Genomic DNA, 19,017 nt, shown 5'->3' with positions numbered 1-19,017 from the left:
TTAATTGTTGCTTATTCTTGGAAAAAGCTCTTTGTAACAGACATTAGCATATGTTTCTTGCCTTACATATGTGATTCAAGACCATATGTTTCCTCTAATCTGTCCCTCATGTTTCACCACAGACATCAGGCAAGTTGTTGCATTGCTGAACTGGACCCATCACCCCTGAATCGAGCTCCTTGCCTGTTTGGGAAGAATGATGCCCAGTGAGGTGAAAGGCCAGAAAAGGATTTGGGTGCTTTAATTGCCACTTTAGGTATTTAAATCCAAAGTCTAAATTTTTACAGTCCATGTTCAGATGCTGATTCTTCTATCTGGTGCCTAAAGACTGCAGAGGACTATGTTTGATGGTGAAATTCCCTGTGCATTTAACAGTCTGCTCCTTGGCATATTCAGAAATGCTGCAGACAGCACAAAACCATTCATATCTGTGTAAGCCCCAACAGGGCTGCCAGGTCCCTCTGCCAGGTCTCCTAAGCAGGTAGATATTGCCTAAGTACCTCTGCTAAATAAAGCTCTGTATAAAGTGTAGCTGGAAATAGATCTGCCATGACAATTCCGTGCCTAGACTGTTGGTTCAATTATCTTCCCTACCCAGACGGGTATTTTCTACTCCTCAGGCAGTGCCCTCCTTGTCAGTCTGTGGGGACACTATCAATTTATCCTCAAATTTGTCTCAATTTATAGAACATTTTGCCCCTTAAGGAGCACTTAAGTAATCTCTGGAGGAGGGAACTGTGCCCTCAATGCAATGAATTGGCCACTGGGACTGCAAAAGGCAGAGGGGAAGAGCTTGAATGAGACACTTGGGAAGTACCATGCTCCCGTATTGCTTGATGTACTGATTAGCACAATTCCCTTCCTGCAGAGGAGAAAACTGAACCATTGAGTGCCATGCTTTACACAGTGCCCTAAACACTATGCTACAAGAGAAAAGAAAGAAAAGCCACAACAGCCTGCAGTCACTGTGTTTCATGAGGAAGACCTGGGCATGTGAACCGCCAGTAGCCGGTGTTGTCTCCCTGTATAGCCCAGATTAAGGCACTTAAGTCACAGAGGGAGTTTAAAATGCAAGTACTTTTATGAAGGATTAGGGACATCTGGGTCCCCTGACAAACTTCTAAATTCTTCTAGGGCATCTACATCTACGTGGGCTGCAGGCTGTTACTCAGGTCTTCTGGGAGACCCACAGTCCTGCTCTTTTCAGCCTCCACCAACTGTATTGAGTAGGTCTCCACTAGCTGCAAAAGGAGCATTGACTACCAGTTCACATGGTGATGTCTAGACACATTTTAATAACTTAGATTCACAGATTTGTTTAGGTTGGAAAAGACGTTTAATATCATCAAGTCCAATTGTTAACCCAGTACTGCTAAGTCCATTATATTAAACCATGTCCCTAAGCACGACATCCACATGTCTTTTAAACACCTCCAGGGATGGGGACACCACCACTTCCCTGGGCAGCCTGTTCCAGTGCTTCACAACCCTTCTGGGGAAGAATTTTTTCCTAACGTCCAATATAAACCTCCCCTGGTGCTACTTGAGGCCGTTTCCTCTCATCCTACTGCTTGTTCCTTGGGAGGAGACACCAACACCCCCTGCTACAACCCCCTGCCAGGCAGCTGTAGGGAGTGAGAAGGTCCCCCCTGAGCCTCCTTTTCTCCAGGTTAAACCCCCCCAGCTCCCCCCGCCACCCCCGCCCCCAGAGCTGTGCCGCAGCCCCTTCCCCAGCCCCTGCCCGGCTCTGGACACGCTCCAGCCCCTCCGGGTCTGTCTGGGGGTGAGGGGCCCAACGCTGAGCCCAGGGCTCGAGGGGCGGCCGCACCAGGGCCCAGCACAGGGGGACAATCGCTTCCTTAGTCCTGTTGGCTATACCATTTCTCATACAAGTCAGAGCTTATTCTTAACCCAGATCCTGACAAAAGCTTGAGTCAATTGCCTAAACATAGGCAGCTTGTTCGGTCTATGACAAGAAACTAGCGCCTTTTGGGATGTTCCTGGGGTTTTAGCTACATAATACAGTTTGCAGGTAAGATACAGGATAGAGAGGAAACTAAGCTGTTCTTGAGTATCATCTGCAAGCAAGGAAGCATGCCCCAGAGTATCTCAAAGGCAACTGAACACCAGTTTTTGGGCATCCAGTCAAACATACTGTTGGATAAGAAGTCAGAATTAATTTGAAAAACAGGCGCTCTGAGTTCTTTCCTTTAACTGGTTGATATGTTAGATCTGCTCTCTGAAGTCTAATATCAGTTTACTCTCTTAAATATTAATCAAAACCAGAAATCAAGACCAGCTTTCAGCCAGGAAGGTTTTGCACAACTGCCTGTGCACATCCAATGTCATGTTACCTGTTTTTCTTCTTTTCCCATGCTGTAATTGCTTTTCCAACCTCCTGCTTCCTTAGACTTCTCACGAGAAGGCTTTCGAGTAAATGCAATAAAAGTGCAATGACATGGCATGTTTGTGCTCTACTGAATGTGCCACTTCAGTTTGCATCACGTACTTCCTGCAACTCTTCAGTAGATCTCTGGACTCACCCACATGAAGTATTCTCAGGTACCTCCTAGCAGAGTACCTGAGTGATGCACAGTTAAACAAACTACTTATTGCGGTCTGTGAAGTAATGCTTTCAGCATCTCATGGCCCAAATGTTGGGTTTTTTTCTTACCACTTCTTATTTCACAACTTTCCTGTTGATATTTTGGTCTTGTGCAAGAGTTGTTATGGAAATAATTTATTAGGTCACGAGACCCAAAACCATGGCAGCTGCTCCTGTCCACCTTCTGCTGTCTTGCTTTTCAGAGCTCTCAAATGTGTTCCTCAGGATCCCTGGTACTTTCTTTCAAGAATGAGCTTGCAAAACCTGGCAAAGTTTTTCAGCCAGACACTGTGAGAGAGTTCAGAGGGGATGCAGCAGCAACTGGGAAAGGTGTGAGAAATGGGACCTTTGCAAAAAGGTTATGAGAATTGGTTCACAGTGGAAGGGGGAGAATTAAAGCATATAAACAGAAAGGGATGTTTTAAACATTCTGAATCAGCAGGGAAGAAGGAAAAAAACACATAGAAAATGTAAGTCAAATGTTGGGTGGATTTTTACAGTCTTGTTGGTGGCATAGATGTAAATGAATGTTGGGATCAATCCTGAACCCAGGGGACCCAGCAGAGACTGCCTCCTGCAAGAAGCTTTATGCATGTGGAAGGGAGCAGATGCTTTCCCATCAGTTTGGACTTACAGATGTTGGAATGTGAATTATTCAGGACTTCTGAGACAACTCTGATTATCCTGGAGGTTTTTCAGATCAGTCTGAGTGTTTGAATCCTTCTTGTTCCACAAATGATAAATGTGCTTGTTTCTCCCAGGACTTCTTTCTTCTCAGGAGGAAGAGGATCTTTGTGCAGGAGTTAGCAGGGCTTACTGAAAGAGTTTTAAATTAGATTTGAAGGGGGAAAGGGAAAAAACAGGCTCACTAGAGATAAGCCTGGGGGCAGCACACCAATGTCTGAGGGACAGCGTGCTAGTGAGATCCTTCAGTCTGTCATCTCAGTGGAGGCAGGGGATGGAGATCCATGCAGCAGCAAAGACGCCAAGAGTTGTCGATGTCTTAGAAACCACAAAAGTGCCTGAGAATGGTCACACAGCTTCTACCCTCAGGCAGGACCCAACTGAAGTGCATCTACACCAATGCATGCAGAATGGGCAACAACCAGGAGGAGCTGGAAGCCATCCTGCAGCAAGAGAACTATGACATGGTTGCCGTTATGGAAACATGGCGGGATGATTCACACAACTGGGGTGCTGCAGTGGATGGCTATAAACTCTTCAGAAGGGATAGACATGGAAGGAGAGGCAGTGGGGTGGCCCTGTATGTTAGGGAGTGTTTTAGTTGTCTAGAGCTTGATGATGGTGCCGATAAGGTTGAGTGTTTATGGGTAAGAATCGGGGAAGGCCAACACGGCCGATATCATGGTGGGAGTCTGTCCTAGACCGCCCAACCAGGACGAAGAGGCAGGCGAAATGCTTTATAAGCAGCGGGGAGAAGTCTCACGATCGGAGCCCTTGTTCTCATGGGGCACTGCAAGTTACCAGGTGCCTGCTGGAAATGCCATCAGCAGAGAGGGAACAGTCTGGGAGTTGCTGGAGTGTGTGGGAGAGACCTTCCCGACAGAGCTGGTGAGGCACCCAGCGAGGGAAGGCCCCCATGGGACCTGCTGTTTGCAGACAGAGAAGGACTGGTGGGTGACACGATGGCTGGAGGCCATCTGGGCCACAGCGATCACAAAATGGTAGTTTTTAATTCCTGGAGAAGCAAGGAAGGGGACCAGCAGAACTGCCACCTCGGACTTCTGGAGGGAAGACTTGAACCTCTTGAGATGCCTGGTTGATGGAATCCTTTGGGAGGCTGTCCTGAAGGGCAAAGGAGCCCAACAAGGCTAGAAGTTCATCTGGCTAAACAGAGAACTTTGGCTGGAACTCAGGGGAAAAAAAGGAGAGTTGTGATCTTTGGAAGAATGGCCAAGTAACTCAGGAGGACTACAAAGATGTCATGAGGTTACACAGGGAGAAAATAGGAAAGGTCAAATCCCAACTAGAACTTCATCTGACTACTGCCATAAAAGACAGTAAAACCTGTTTCTATCAATACTTTAGCAAGAAAAGGAGGGCTAAGGAGAATCTCCATCCTTTATTGGATACAGGGGGAAAACACAGTGACACAGGCTCAGGAAAAGCCTGAGGTACTTAATGCCTTCTTTGCTGCAGTCTTTAATAGTAGAGACCAGTTTTTTTCCAGGTACCCAGCCCCCTGAGCTGGAAGACAGGGATGAGGAGCAGAATGAAGCCCCCGTAATCCATGGAGAAATGGCCAGTGACCTGCTACACCACTGAGACATGCACAAGTCTATGGGGCCAGGTGGAATGCACCCAAGGGTAATGAGGGAGCTGGTAGAAGTGCTTACTGAGCCACTTTCTGTCATTTATCAGCAGCCCGGGCTAACAGGGAGGTCCCAGTTGACTGGAGGTTAGCCAATGTGATACTCGTCTACAGGCAGGGCTGGAAGGAGGATCCAGGGAGCTGGATCCTGACCTCGGTGCCAGGGAAGGTTGTGGAGCAGATCACAGGGCATGTGCAGGACAATCAGTGGATAAGGCCCAGCCAGCATGGGGTTATGAAAAGCAGGTCCTGCTTGATGAACCTGATCTGCTTCTAGGACCCACCTAGTGGATGAGGGAAAGGCTGTGGATGGTGCCTACCCGGACCTACCCTTGACACCATTTCCCAGAGCATCTCCTGGAGGAACTGGTGCCCAGGGCTGGGACGGGTGTGCTCTGCGCTGGGTAACAAGCTGGCTGGGTGGCCGGGCCCAGAGCGTGGTGGGGAATGGAGTCACATCCCGCTGGCGCCGGGCACAGGTGGTGTCCCCAGGGACCAGCGCTGGGGCCAGTCTTGTTTGATGTCTCCATCAATGACCTGGACGAGGGGCTGGAGCGCACCCGCAGTCGGTTTGCAGAGGACACGAGCTGGGGGCAGTGTGACCTGCTGGGGGGCAGGGGGGTCTGCAGGGGGTCTGGGCAGGCCGGGCCGAGGGGCCGAGGCCAGTTGTATGAGGCCCAACGGGGCTGAGTGCCGGGCCCTGCCCGTGGGTCACACCAGCCCCCCACAGCGCTGCGGGCTGGGGGCAGGGGGCTGGGAACTGCCCGGCGGGGAAGGGCCTGGGGGGGCTGGTCGGCAGCCGGCTGGGCATGAGCCCCCCGTGTGCCCAGGTGGCCACGGCGGCCAGCAGCGCCCTGGCCGGTGTCAGCAGCAGCGTGGCCAGCAGGGCCAGGCAGTGCCCGTCCCCCTGTGCTGGGCCCTGGTGCGGCCGCCCCTCGAGCCCTGGGCTCAGCGTTGGGCCCCTCACCCCCAGACAGACCCGGAGGGGCTGGAGCGTGTCCAGAGCCGGGCAGGGGCTGGGGAAGGGGCTGCGGCACAGCTCGGGGGGGGGGGGCGGGGGGAGCTGGGGGGGCTCAGCCCGGAGAAAAGGGGGCTCAGGGGGGCCCTTCTGGCTCCCTACAGCTGCCTGGCAGGGGGTTGTAGTGAGGTGGGGTCAGTCTCTTCTCCCAAGGAACCAGTGACAGGACGAGAGGAAACAGGCTCCAGTTACACCAGGGGAGGTTTATATTGGACGTTAGGAAAAAATTCTTCCCCAGAAGGGTTGTGAAGCACTGGAACAGGCTGCCCAGGGAAGTGGTGGTGTCCCCATCCCTGGAGGTGTTTAAAAGACGTGTGGATGTCGTGCTTAGGGACATGGTTTGGTGCTAGACTTAGAGTCCACCTAGGTTAACTCTTGGTGGACTGCCTAACATTAACCACTAGGTTAATGGTTGGACTTGACGATCTTAAAGGTCTTTTCCAAACTGAATGATTCTATGATTCTGTGAATTCAACCAGCATATCCAAGTTCCTTCTTGGGAGCAACCCTGAGGTGGGAAACTTTCATTCAGATCAGTGAAGGTACTGCTGCTATTGGCATTCACTTTTTGCTCTACAAATGGTGTCAACAACATATATGGGACTGCCAAAGAGATTAGGTGATGATCAACAGGCTTGAAGCATCTAGCAACTTTTTAGGTTGTGCTTGGAGAACAGCCTGGGTGGAAGTTGGTGGTACCATCAAAAGTGAGGCTTTGTACAGAGTATTCATTCTTTTAATGCATTTCTTGCTTTTTCTTCCACCGTTATTGTTTACTCCGTCAGCTACTGTCTTCCTCTCCCTCTTCACTAGATTCCTCTCATCTGTTTCAAGCTGTCTGTCCCAAACAGGACATAAACTCAATGAAGTTTGACCCCAAGATGAACTTTTGAACTTTATTATATTTGAGTGGACTGGAAATTAGGTCAAGGGAATTTATGCACCCATATTTCATCAAGACATGAGGCCTCTTTTCCTTGTTTATTATTCCTAAAGCATTTAAATTTTTAGAAATAATATTAGTGATAAGGGAAAAAAATCTTCTCTAACTGGAACAGTCATTTCAATGGACCAAACTATTACAATGTCAGCTAAGTCTGTGCTCTAAAGGATGCAGGCAAGCATGAATTATGGGCTGGCACTGTGTCAAAAATGCAGCTATTGTTCTCAAAAACAGGATGCAGACCAAGGGGAAATGGTGTCTAGTCTTGACTGTTCATATGATAGGCATAAAAAAAAGCACTTTAGTCCTATTGAAAAGGTAGAAGGTCAAATCTTCATGGGATAAATCTTTTCTTTATTCTCCGCAATCTGTTGATTTCCAACGTATAAGGGTCTGGATCACCAAGCATAGCTAAAAGTATTTGTTTCATCCATCAGTTTGTGGTGTGTGTTATCCATAGCACACATGGGAGACTGCAAAGCAGCAACTGATAACTTACAAACGTGGAAAGTTCCTTTTAAGCCAGATTTTTCATCTGGAACTACACAAAAGTCACTTAAATGCACTCTCTGAACATAGGTGGAGAAAGAAGAAAAAAATTGTTTGCATTCCTCAGGTGAGAACTTGTTCACATTACAGTCACACTGAGAGTCCTGTGGGGATCGGGACTGACCTGTGTTAGGTGTGCATCAAAATGTGTCTGAGGAGCTTCCAGTTAATCAAAATTGGGTGGAGAGAAGCACAACCTGGCTTCTTCCATAGAGGTAGAGGACCTGCATAAGTCCCTCCGAGCACAAAGAGAAGCTATATAAGGTGACTCCATTTGGAGCATCCTTACCCAGTAATTATCTGGTTGCACACAATTCTCACCCTGTAGTGTGTGTCAGTAGCTCACACTCCATATTTGCAACAAAATGCATTTTGTAGTGGCCAAGGGTGAAAATATGCACAAGGCAGGGGCTCTGCACCAGCCCCAAGGCATACACATCTTTGCTGATTTTCCTTGCAGTGGCCATTCCCCATCTCTCCAGGTCCTCTGGGGTAGCAACTAGATTTGAGGCTTCCAGTTAAGCAACTAGACCAATGTGCTCCCCAGCCAAAGCTGAGCTGAATGGGGCTTCCCTGTATTGTTCTGCTGGCCGGACAGCTGCCCTCCTCCCTCCCTTGGGTGGGGAAAACCCGTGTGTGTCTCCCAGAAGGGAGCTGCCCCCACACACACACACCCCTGCCCCAGATGTTGTGAGAGAGAGCACCTTTCTGCTGTTTAGCAATACTTGAGTAACATCGAAGAGCAGCTCCTCATTGAAATGGAGGGAAGGAGAGAGGGATGGAGCAGTGAAAACAACCCCAGGTGGCTCAGCAGCAGATTTGCTGCCTCTCTAGGATGCTTTTGGATACAGTGGTAGGGAATAAATCATGCTTTCCCCAGACCCAGGCTACTTGGTGCTACCGTTTTCCTTCCATGCAGTAACATGTGTCACAAATCATGTCTTTATAACTCAACACTATATCAGGCTACCAGTACATTCCTCCATTAAGGGAACAGCCCCCTGAGGAGGGTTGCTCCAGGCAAGCCTTGTGCCAGGGAAAATGCTTCTGGAGAAAGGCACTGGACAACCCTCCCCAGTAGCTCTGTTTTTCTCTTTGACCTCCCTGAGGGTATGTCTCCATGGACGGGTGCAGACAGATGCATATTCACTCCACCCAAGCGCTGAGCTGGTTGGCTTGAAGCCAGCTGTGGCTTGGAGCTGCATGGCTTCACGTGCCTGAGCTCACAGCTCCCACCAAGGAGCTTTCATGGGCACACAGCCCCAGACAGGGTCGGCTCATGCCCCGCCAATGTCTCTCTACGTTGACAAGCCCAGAATGTAGTCAAAGGCTGAAGAGCCAGGAGGTGACATAGCTGTCCTACAGCACTCCCCACTATTAAACTAGGAAAACTGGTACAACTGGAAACAGCCAATCCCTCTGTCCTCTTGGGCTGGTAGCGATGACTCAGTAGCCAGATGGATCGCCAGATGGATCGCTCCACTCAGATGTTTAGTGCTGCTTTTATCCAATGTAGGAAAGCTATCCCAGAACTGGCAGCACAGTCAGATAGCACGATTCACCATGCCCGATTTGGAGAATGGTCCAAGGATTGTTGCTAACATCACAAACCCAGGACAACTGGTCCAGTCGGCAGTTGGGATGTGAGGGATGAGTCTTTGTTATGTATCATGCATGATTAGTCAACACAAGCAATCCCATTTCAATGTAGTGGCCTGGAGAAAGCTAGTAGGATAGCAATGGTCTGGAGAAGTATTAGGTTTGGTGCCTGTGGATGGTGAAGCAAGTAATGATGGAGACAGTTTTGCAGTCAATTCACATAAATCAGTGGTTATCCCGCCTAAGGAACTGCACTGGTGTAAGAGTTGGTCCAAAGAGTACATTATTGTCTCAACATTGCCAACAGAGACCTGGAGATGGAATGCGGTCCTCATGGACACCAAGACACAAAGACCCTGGGAAAGAGAACTGCATGGTACGAGGAGTACTATGCCACTCCCTGCTACCTGGGACTGAAAGGAACAACTACACCCTGGGAAGGAGAACTGCACGGTACAAGGAGCACTGTGCCATTCCCTGCCACTTGGGATTGAAAGGAACGTACAATAAGGCCACATAATCACTGTCCAGAAGATGGATCACAACCACTGGCATAGCAACGAACCAGAAAGCTTGAACTTCAGGTGAACTTTTCTTCATTATAATATCATTATAATACAAAAACACACCTCCTGGTCTGAAGCTACCCACCTCTAAGGCAAACCATGCCTTGAGCACTCCTTTTTGGACATGCGCGGTAACCTTGCTCGAGAAGGTGGAGACTGGCAACAATCCATGGGCCAGAGAAGGAGCAAGGTGTGTTGCTTGGCATAAAAGATGGCTCCTTAGCAACCCAGCTTTGGAGATCTTCCCCACCAAGGATCACGACAATTGGAAGGACTGGCGGGACGCTGCCTGGACCTGGGACCATAGGGACGCCTTGGACCCGTGGTGGTAGCTATAATCCTCTTTCCTTTTATTTTTAGTTTACCTTTCCTTCCATCCCTGTCTGTCTATCTATCGCACGCTGCTTTACAGGCAAACAATAAAGTTGTGCAGTTTGATCAAAGCATAACCCCTTGGTGTGGTCACCTTGATTTTTGCGCTTCGAGATCATAGTAAACGAACCATCACGAGCCCACTGAGTGGACCGTGACAACTGGGTGCAGTCCATTCCTTCCCAGTGAGGGAGAGTGACCAGACCTCACCAGGCTTTTTGTTGCCTCTGCAACGCTATGGTTACACTCCAGCAAACCAAAGTAGACAGGACAAGGCTGAGGCTCAAGTGCTCCCTGGGAGCAGACCACAGCCCTTTGCTCACTGTGTCCTGGAGAGGGCAGATAGGCTGGGAGGGGAGCAAAGAGGCTGTACAACAGCCCCGGGGAGGGGTTTTTGGCTGATTCAGCAACATTACTCATGCAGACTCTTTGGCTGCCTGCTCCCGGCTGGGGCTGTTTAACAGATAAGCAGTTCTCTGATTATCAGCTGCAGAAGTGATAGTCGATTTAACAAGCCAAATATTACATTTTTCTCACAGTGGGAGGGTCATCCCTGTTGGGGAGACTTGGAAAATACCCAAAGGGGCATAAGAAATCACCCAGGGTGTGGGCAGAGGTCATGCAAGGTAGCAAACACTTTTCCTGGGGTACTTTTAGGTCTTCAGATTCTACTTGCAAAGTCCCAAGTAGTGCAGGGACAATCTGACCATTCCAGGGTGCATGTGGACATAGGGTGCAGAACCGTGGCTTTCACTGCTTTTTTTCTGTTGTCACTGGTTTTTCTCTACCCAATTACTGACAGTGATTGCAAGGCAAAATAAACAGCCTTCCCTTTGGCTGTGCCCTTGCTCCCCATTCCGGTGGCTCTCACTGCAGAATTAGCTGGATCTCTGTTGTTCAGTTTTCCCATAAATTCTGGTTTGAATCACAGTTCAGATGAATTGTATTGCTGGGAGGGCAGAGGTCTGGAGGAGAACAAGTATCTGTCATCACTAGGTAATAATGAAAATCACAACCAATTAATCATCATCATTCATTGATTTACAGCATTTAAATTAATTATCAGTGTTTGAATATCTAAGCCCCTTTCATCTAAGGTTGCCCAAACCACTGCACTCCTATATGTAGTTACTGGACTCTTGCAAAGTGTTGAAACCAAGCCTGGGAGGAGTTAATTGAGTGTAGAAGTGTAGGTGGAAATTGAATGTAGCAGCTGTGACTCACAGTCACTTGCTTGTATCCCTGTATTGTTTGCATTGCTTGTAGTGTTTGCAGAGCTCCAGTTTCTGAAAACTGGCAGCTTTAGCCAGCCCAGTAGAAATAAACAACAATCCAGAATTAACATCAGAGAAATAAATACCCAAAAGACTAACCAATACATATAAATAACAGTTACCCGACATCCCGAGCATGAAAGGTTGTGCATGTTGGAGAGGTTGCTCTTCCCAATAAGGTTAATTGATGGCACAACCGAAAAAGAGCCACTTGGGGTTTTGGTTGTGTATCCAAACAGAGGGTGGCAGGACTCCAGCCAGGACACCACTGCCGAGTCAAATGGGAAATTTGAGAACCTGTTAAGGAAGCTAAAGGAGCACGAGGAGAACTACAGATTAAAACCACACAACAGGACGTTGTTCATGCCGAAGGAAATAGAAACAGTGCTTGTACATATACAGTATTTACTTAAGATCTCTTAAGCCACTCATGCTGCTATGGCACGAAAATGTATCATAGGATCACAGAATGGCTTGGGCTGGAAGGGACCTTCAAAATCACCTAGTTTCAACCCTCACCCCTGCCACAGGCAAGGCCCCCTCCCCCCAGCCCAGGCTGCTCCCAGCCCCGTCCAGCCTGGCCTTGAGCCCTGCCAGGGACGGGGCACCCACAGCTGCTCTGGGCAGCCTGGGCCAGCGCCTCGCTGCCCTCATGGTAAAGAATTTCTTTCTTATATCTAATTTAAATCTAAATCTCCCCTCTTTCAGTTGAAAGCCATTCTCTTTTATCCTATCACTAAATGCTGTTGTAAAAACGTGTCTCCCTGGCTTTCTCGTGAGCACCTCCAGGCACTGGGAGCTGCTCTAAGGTCTCCCTGGAGCCTGCTCCTCCCCAGGCTGAACCGTCCCAGCTCTCCCAGCCTGTCTTCATAGTAGAGGGGCTTCAGCCCTCTGACCATCTCCGTGGCCTCCTCTGGTCCATGTCCTTCTTATGCTGGGTGCCCCCAAGTTGGATGCAGCACTGCAGGGGGGGTCTCAGCAGAGGGGCAGAACCCCCTCCCTCGCCCTGCTGGCCACGCTGCTTGTGATGCAGCCCAGGATATGGTTGGAGTTCTAGGTAGCAAATGTACCTTGACAGGTCACGTTTTGCTTCTCATCAACCAACACACACAAGTCCTTCTCCTCAGGGCTGCTCTCACTCCATTCTTCTCCCAGCCTGTATCTGTGCTTGAGATTGCCCTGACCCATGTGCAGGACCTTGGCCCTGGCCTTGTTGAACTTCAGGAGTTCACATGGGCCCACTTCTCAAGCCTTTCAAGGTCCCTCCAGATGACATCCCTTCCCTCCAGCACGTTGACAAGGTTTTACAGGGACCAGGGAATACAGGTTGATATTTTTAGCTCATTCCATCTGAGATACAAAAATCCAGTTTCAAAAGATTCAAAAGATTATCAGCCTGAGCTCCAGCTGTAGTTTTCAGTGGAACAACCATGGTCATCATATATAAGTGTTTTGAACAAGACATCATATACTATTGAGTTGCATAGGGCCTTTATTAAGCATCTTGCATATGAATAAAATATCATCAGTTTGTGAGAGCTTATCATGGAAATGAGGAGAAATAACAGCCTCAGTTGTCAGGTCTACTGACTTAACTGTCTACTGACTTAACTCAATGTGTCAACATGATCCCAGCACTACGTATGTGGCTCCACCTTATCTCATTCACCAAAATCAAGGGAAAGGGCACTGTGCATTATCCTACTCAGCTGGAACAAGAGGAAGTGGAGTGGAGCTTTGATCACACAACCTTGTGGACTTGAGAGGCCTCACTGCACAGACACATGGATCTAAGAAGGCTGAGGAGATCTTACTTTTTTGTAAAAAAAAAAAAAATTAGGCTGACCTGAAATCATGGCTGCACCTGAGCTGAATGTCCTGCCAAACTGCAACATGAAAATTTGCATGAATAATGATAGAAAGTCAGCATGAATCTGCTGACACCATTGATGACTCATGATGACACATATGACAGGTCCTCTGATGCCACTGACAGAGATGCTGTCATGGGGCAGCCCGGTCCAGCAGTCCAGATCCAGGAATGTAGAAACAGCATCTCAGTGCCCATCTCGCACCACCAAGCATAAGCCCAGACTGCTGGGCTACCAGGCACTCTGGAAAGGAGGAAGAAGGAGAAGGAGAAGGAGAAGGAGAAGGAGAAGGAGAAGGAGAAGGAGAAGGAGAAGGAGAAGGAGAAGGAGAAGGAGAAGGAGAAGGAGAAGGAGAAGGAGAAGGAGAAGGAGAAGGAGAAGGAGAAGGAGAAGGAGAAGGAGAAGGAGAAGGAGAAGGAGAAGGAGGAGAAGGAGGAAGGAGAAGGAGGCTCCTGAAGGGGACCTCTGGGAGGAAGGAGGCTCCCTGTCTCAAGTAATATTTAAAAGAATTAAAGCAAAGCTTTGATCTGTGCTGTGCTCTTATTCCAGAGCTACCTAACTTATGAACCTCTTAACTATGGTTATCCGATGGCGAAGAGGTTGTAACACTGCCCGAGTCCCCCATCCAGCTCAGTGCAGTGAATGGCACTTACCACTGAGGACACTCCCAGGACTTTGGAGTGGGGCTCCCTTTATTAGAAGAGACTTGAAAGGATTTGAACCCTTGATCTCTATTCCAGAGACATTCTTTTTTGCCGAGGCTGATACTGAGCTGTTCCTAATCTTCCATTTCATGAATGGCACATAAAACTAGCCTTGTCTTCTGCTGATTTTTGGTCCAAATACATTAAATTTTATAGCTCAACCCAACTGTTTTATTTAACCACCCCAACAGAAAATGACTTGCAAATTTCATTTCAAGCTCATCCAACTTATCTGTTTAGTTTCCCCATTTGGTAACTGAATCAGCAATATGTTTGATGGGTTTAATCTTCACCAACCAGAGCTCCAACAGCTCTAGTCTAGTCTAGACAGAGGCAGTCACCCTTCAGAGAAGGATATGCAGCCTTAGCTGGGCCCAGGAACTGTTCATTTGCTAGCAAGCTGCCACTTATGTCTTTCATTTTCGGGGGGGTGGGGTGGAGGGGTGGTGCAGCTCAGTAGGGGAAGTTGCTGTAAATTTTTAGCTGAAAGCAATTTTGCAGTAGTCTCAATGAAACACAAAGCAGATGCCTTCAAGAAGCAGAAAGAGAGCAGAGCTGACTGACGCCTCCGTGGTGCAGACAACTTTGATCCATATTTCAAAGACTGAACTGAAATTGGATCCGTGCTTCCAAACTTGGTTTGTGCTTCTTTCTTAAAGGAGCTATCCCAAACATTGTATTTGACATTTTTTTTTCTTATGAACAATGTAGAAAAATCTTACCTGTTCCTTATAATCTCTTCCCTTATGAAGAATGAATGAATGAAGAATGAAAAAATTCAGAAATTTTTATTTCCATTTTTGACTCCTAGCAGGTATGTCGTCGATATTTTGCTGAATGACTTCAGATTTATTAGATTCTAGTTCTGGTAGTCCAGTCTCAAGATGTGCCATTTTACACTTGAAATATTGCATTTACTTCTATAGCATTACTTCAGATTGGAAAGAGTTCTGGGACCCACATAAGTTCAGGTAAAGCTTAAGTAAACTGGTTGAGCACATCAAAAGCCCTAAGAGTCAGTCTTGAAAGGATCCAGTATCAATCATTGCATCATTGCTATTGGAAAATGTCCAGTTTAGGTCTCAGTTTCCAGAAAATGTAGACAGCATTCTGACAGCAAGAGACATTACAAATGTATTCAGGCTTTGACAGAAAATGGGAAAGTATCAGAAAAAAAAGTTATGGGGAAAATTAGTTTGATTCTCAAATTTATACTTCCCATTACAGTGAAGTTTTTTCTGTTTAATGATACGTTGAGCTGGGAAAAAACATCAAAAAGGAAAAAAAGTTCAGAGATCACTAATGAGCGCAATAACAGCAAAAGTAACAATGCACTGACACTGGTAATTAGAAACATCACCAAGCATAATAAAATGGGCCATCATCAAAGGAATCTTAAATTAGAAAAATACGCAGATGACAAAAGGAGACTCTTAATGATACATAGAAATTGAATAGTAACGTAACAATTAACAGTCATCTGAAATCCTGTCTTAGACACTTAAGTAATTCCTTTATTTATGTAATGGTTGCCCTCTTATTCATTTCCACAATATTTACTTTCCTACTTTCTTATGCACTTTGCAGTTAGTGACATAACTTTGAGGTTTCGAACCATATGTGCAGTTCTGTTATTGAAAAATCTTGTAAAAAAAAGAGGTGTGGTTTGACCTGGGAGCTCTGAAAGAATCAGGATGGGCCATTTACAGCACTGGGACTGAATAAAAGAAGAACAATTTCTAGGAAGAGCCTTTCACTTCACATATAGAAAACTTTTTTTTGTTAGGTTTGGGTTTTTTTCCCAAATTCCATTTTTTTACTAGAACTCAAAAATGCTTTTCAAATGTAAGGGATCCACCTCTACCCAAGTAGTCCCTTAAATGTCCATTAAAGGTTATGATATGACAGTAGCAGCACTTACAGTTCTGAGCATCTAGAAAATATCCTGGTGCCAACTGCAAATGACAGAAGCACTCTTCCAGTTGCAATCAGAGGGGAGTGCTGAATTTTTAAGATCTATTTTATCCATCAGGCCCTGATGGAAGGATAATAACAGATGGTGGGTAAAGAAGGCTGGTGGTCTTCTAGTCATTTAGCTCTACCCATTTGGTTTCAGTCTTGCAATAATCTTCATGTCACCTTGGAATCAAATTAAGCATTTAAGGAGGTCAGATTGTCACTTTCAGATTTTTTTGTTATATATAGCTAATCTCTTCCACCTAAGCTCTATGGGCTGACATTTTTCAGAAACATGTTTGAAAGCCCTAGTAAGTCTTCATTTTGGTATAGGCTACTTTCTTTCTCTCTCTCTCTCTCTTTCTTTTATTCCTCCCCTTCACTTCTTGTTTTTTTAACCTGGCACCAGTTTAGTCTTAGCACTTTCAAGGTCATCTCATGAAAATCTTTTTTCAGATCTGGGCTCTGAGTCCTGGCCTGATGATGATCAGTTTCATTCCATCTCACTCCATCACACTTAAAGCTGAGCAGATAATTTGAGGTGTTGGTCTATAGCCAACAGAGAGATAGAAGTACTACCAGAGGAGTCATGCTACCAGTAAGTGATTTTACAACTTTTTGGGTAGGATGCTCTTCAGAGATTCTTTCTCCATGGCCAATAGTAGAAAGGTAGCTTAAAGCAAGTACATAACTTTTCAGAAGCTGAAATAAAAAGTGTCAGATCCAACCATTAATGCTTCATCAATTAGTGGTAGGATTAACCAGTGTGTATCTTTTCTACTGAAGTCAACGTGGTACCTGGTCTTTCCCTTTTATTAGAAACAGCTCAGACAAACACTTGCTGAGGAAGGTCCAGAAGTGCTTGATCCAGCCTAGGAGACTGACCGGGGGCACAAGTGACTCTTCAGGCCCTTCCCAGCCTGTACCTCTATTAGTCTATATGGAATCAAGACCAGCTGCTGGACAAGACTCTTCTACAAGCAGTCTCTAACAGTGCCTATTTCTCTCCACTGGCAAAAAAAAAAAGGAGCTTGGACACAAACATCTACATCACATACATCTATATTTAATCTGGCAAATCCCACCAATATGGTTCAAATAGAAAGCACATCTTGTGCAATTTAGTCTCGAATATTTGCAGTTTTGATAGTGCAGCTGGGTATCTCCTACTTATTAGCAAAGGAGAGAGATCTCCATAGCCATTGCAACGCATGTGATGTTTATTAGAAGTAAAACGTCTCTGATATCTGCGATTGAGTGATAATGTGCGAGGCTGAAGAGCAACCTCACAGTTTATAATTCAGTACACTTTCTGGTTGCCTAAAGACCAGATGTTTCAGTAAGAAAATGATGAACTCTGAGTAGGTGGAAGGTTTGAGGACAGGATGATAACGCAGAACTGAAAACTGCACATTCTCCAGAATCTTATGTGACTATAAATCACAGTAGGCTTTTTCAAACTGCATTGGGAGCCAAATTCCACATACATCCTCCATCAAAATGAATATTTGTAACAGTGAGAACAGTTACAGTCTGGCAGGAGTTAATCAACTAGTGGGATGAAAGCAAATGTATTTGCATTTCAAGGTAGCATGAATTAAAAAAATTAACTGAAGGTGGCTTTCTACCATACTTTTACAATGAAGTTCACTGGATAAACGAGCGCAGCACATAATAATCCAAGCAATTCATAGAATTAGTCTTTGGAGAAGGCAAAGATTTCTTCCTGTGTCTATGGAAAAGGAGTTAAACCCCTGACTATAAAACCAAACTGCCAAAGCAGGGATTAATATGGAGACCCCCTTCTCTCTCTGCCCACTGCAGTGTTACACTAAATGGGCCTTCCCGACAGGAGCAGGGATGGGATAGATCAGTCTTGTCAGAAAACGGGTGAGCATTTGCAGTTTCAGGTGGATGTTACCTCTTGGGCTACAATCTCAGCTACTTCTGGGAACAGCATCCTACATTCCAACATAGTTCAACAGAAATATAGCCCCTATTCCACCTATTCCACCTCATTTCTAAGTCTGATGCCATGTTAACTTCATACTAGAAGTTGGCAACTTGGCATACTTTCTTTCCTAGCAAGCTCAAAACCAAAAGCCTGTGGTAAAATTCTGGCATCAGTAAGGGCAAGGGTTTTGATTTGAATGTGGCAAAAAATTCCCCCTGAGTCTGAACTCTGGACACTTCTCCCTCACTCTGGACATTTTTGATACAGATTTAAAGGTTGTGGAAGGAACATTACCTAGGACTGGCTGGCTCAAGTCCTCAGTGTCTTGCAGCAGCACTCATGTACCACAGCAGCAGTAATATTGTTGGGCAATAGCAAAATGATGTGACAAGATGAGTTTTTTATAGAGACTGGATTTATAAACCATAGATTATTTTCCTTTAGAGATATGAAAGACATAAACAGGATCAAAGCTTCCTTCCTGCAAACATTTACATATGTGCTATGCTTCATTTATTAGAGTGGGCTAATTGACATCAGATACTTGCGCACATGAAGTTAAATATTATCGGCACAGGGAGTGGAAAAGTAAAAAAAAAAAAAAACAAAACCCTTAGGCAAACAGTTACATGTAATTAAGTGGGTAGTTAAGAGGTTATAGCTTTTCAGCTCAGCTGTGTTACTTGGCTTGGTAAGTAATTCTTAATGTGCAAGAGCACAGCTCTGCTTTGACATGAGTGGCAGAGGATAGTTTTAAGCATGAGCATTTTGCTGTGCAGCTGAGATAGACTGAAAACAGGAACATGCATAGTGACAGCAGCTCAACAGCAAGCAGAAATTTGGTAAAGGTCAGCAGAGATGAGCTGCCAAAACCCCTGAGCCACCCTTCCTCAAAACCACGTTTTCAAAAGTCAGTCCTGCAAGTGATAGGAGGGGTTGTGCCGTGGATGAGGAGCATGTTTCCATTTTAGCTCGGGGAGCTGTACAAATCTTGCTGTAAGTTTTGGGAAAGCTGTAACCCCCTTGAAAAAGAAATCTTTATTTCAACACTGTCTTTTTCAAGAAGGAGCAACACTCGGAAGATTTGCACAGCCAAAGTGATTATTGACGTTGCTCAGAAGCATTTAATCCAAACACAGTGATTCTTGACTAGCAGAAACATCTAAAAGAGACATTTTAAAGAACTTTTTCTTTGTAAATCAGTATTTTTTTCGCTGCCTCTCTGCAGTCTCAGAATTGAGAAATGGCATGCAAACTCTCAAATCTGAGTGTAG

This window comes from Falco punctatus (genome assembly GCF_963210335.1).
Source record: "Falco punctatus genome assembly, chromosome: 2".
Lineage (NCBI taxonomy): Eukaryota > Metazoa > Chordata > Aves > Falconiformes > Falconidae > Falco > Falco punctatus.
Note: the sequence above shows the minus strand (reverse complement) of the source record.